Below are 2,456 nucleotides of genomic sequence, written 5' to 3'. Positions count from 1 at the left end.
TCTTGTCATTTCCTGTTTTATTTTGAAAGTTAACTCTCCTCTCGTTTCAGGTCACTTGCCCTTCCTCATGTGTCACCGGTCTGATTGTCTTCCCCGCCCTGATTGTTTCCACCTGTTCCCATTACCTTGTGTATATTTGTCTGCTGTCTCCCTTTGTCGGGTCCAAAGTGTACTGCAGGCCGGGACTCAAATGAGGACTCAGATGCAGAGTTGGGCTGAGCGAGCTTTATTCAGTTCTACAAAATCCTACGAAAGAGTGAGGCTGAAAAATAGGCCTAAACTAAGAGAAACAAAAAATCACTCCGAGGAGGAAAAACTCCGAACTACGTTTATCAAAGATTAACAAAATCAAAATCACTCACAACGAGGAGAAAACAAAAGACTATGAAAACATTAACTAAGGACGCTCCTATGAGGCTGACAAAACACTAGACTAAACACTTGGAAACCAAAAGGGCTAGACTAAGATAATACAACAAAAAATCACTTGCGAGGAAGAAAACAAAGAACACTAGAGCTATAAGGCTAAGGCTGAGACTATGAAATTACAACAAAAAATCACTCTTACGAGGAAGAAAACAAAAGATCACTAGAGCTATAAGGCTGTGGCTGTGGGCAATGAACTAAGGCTTGGTGAACGCTACAGGAGACGAACACTTTGGCACAGACAAAGGGAGACGCAGACAATAATACACAAGGTAATGGGAACAGGTGGAAACAATCAGGGCGGGGAAGACAATCAGACCGGTGACACATGAGGAAGGGCAAGTGACCTAAACGAGAGGAGAGTTAACTTTCAAATAAAACAGGAAATGACAAGACATAACAAAAACCCAGCTTGACCTCACCGGTGTGACAGTACCAAATATAAAACCCGGGGCTTTCTGGCCGGACAGCGGCGACGAGGTGATTCATTTTGCCGCAGTAAAAGCAGCTGCCCTCCTGCTGGCGTCGTCGTCGCTCCTCCGGCGTCAGCCTCGCCCTGCCAAGCTGCATGGGCTCCTCCTCCCTGGCGGCGGAAGAGGGACAGCCGTGCACTGGCGGTGGGTAACGGAGAGGCGGTTCATCAGAGGCTTTAGCGCAATAGCTGCTCCTCTCCATGCTCTTACCTCCACAAAGTGTGCAGTTCCCGCTGGTCTCCAGAAGCTGATGCTGCCTTTCGAGATCTCAAACATCGATTTACCTCGGCCCCATCCTCACCCTGCCAGATCCTCGACGCAGTTCGTGGTAGGGGTGGACGCCTCTAACGAGGGGATCGGGGCCATCCTTTCACAGCGGTCAGAGCAGATGGTAAGATGCACCCTTGTGCTTTCCTGTCACGGCGACTATCCAAGGCGGAGCGGAACTACGACGTTGGTAACCGGGAGTTGCTGGCGGTCAAGCTACTTTGGAGGAGTGAGACACTGGCTCAGGGGGCGGACCATCCATTCATTGTCTGGACAGATCACAAAAACCTAGAGTACATCAAGACAGCTAAAAGACCAATTCTCTCCAGGCCAGGTGGGCGCTATTTTTAAACCGATTCTCCTTTCTCTCTCATACAGGCCAGGGTCCGAAACGCAAGCCAGACGCACTATCTCGTCTCTTCGACCCTGAGCCTGTTTGCCAAGGATCCAGAAACGATCCTCCCACTTCATGTGTGGTTGGAGCGCTGGACCTGGCAAATAGAAAATGAGGTTAAGCAGCCTAATGGTGAGGCTCCGTCACCTAGTGGTGTGTCCAGAGAATCGTTTGTTTGTCCCGGTTGATATGCGCCCACAGGTGATCCACATGGGCCCCACCTCGCGGCTTTCCTGCCATCCGGGAGTCAGAAGAACGATGTTCGCCATCTCCCGGAGGTTCTGGGGCCCCCATGGAGCCGGAGGTCCGGGAGTACGTAGAGCATGTTCGGTCTGCGCCCGGAACAAGACGTCCTCCCGGGTCACGCATGGGTCCCTGCAGCCACTCTCCCATCCCCTCCAGACCGTGGTCCGACATCTCGATGGACTTCGTCACGGGCTCCCGGTCTCTCAAGGCAACACCACTGTCCTCACAGTGGTGGACAGGTTCTCCAAGATGGCTAGATCATTGCTTTGCCTAAACTGCCCTCCGCCAAAGAAACGGCGGAGATCATGATGATCAATGTTTCAGAGTTCACGGATTTCCCAAAGACATTGTGTCAGACCCGGGCCCCAGTTCATCTCCAGGCTGGAGGGAGTTCTGTCGACTCATCGGAGCCAAACCAGCCTGACCTCGGGTTATCACCCGGAGGCCAACGGCCAGACCGAACGCCTCAATCACAACTGGAAACCGCCTCCGGTGTCTGGTCTCTCAGAATCCCTCGACATGGAGCAAACACCTGGTCTGGGTCGAGTATGCCCAACAACCTACTGCCCACCTCGGCCACAGGTATTTCACCGTTCAATGTGTATTTGGTTTACCAGCCTCTGTATTCGCAGACAACGAGCGGGAGGTGT

The sequence above is a fragment of the Larimichthys crocea genome, chromosome XX (genome assembly GCF_000972845.2).
Source record: "Larimichthys crocea isolate SSNF chromosome XX, L_crocea_2.0, whole genome shotgun sequence".
Taxonomy (NCBI): domain Eukaryota; kingdom Metazoa; phylum Chordata; class Actinopteri; family Sciaenidae; genus Larimichthys; species Larimichthys crocea.
Note: the sequence above shows the minus strand (reverse complement) of the source record.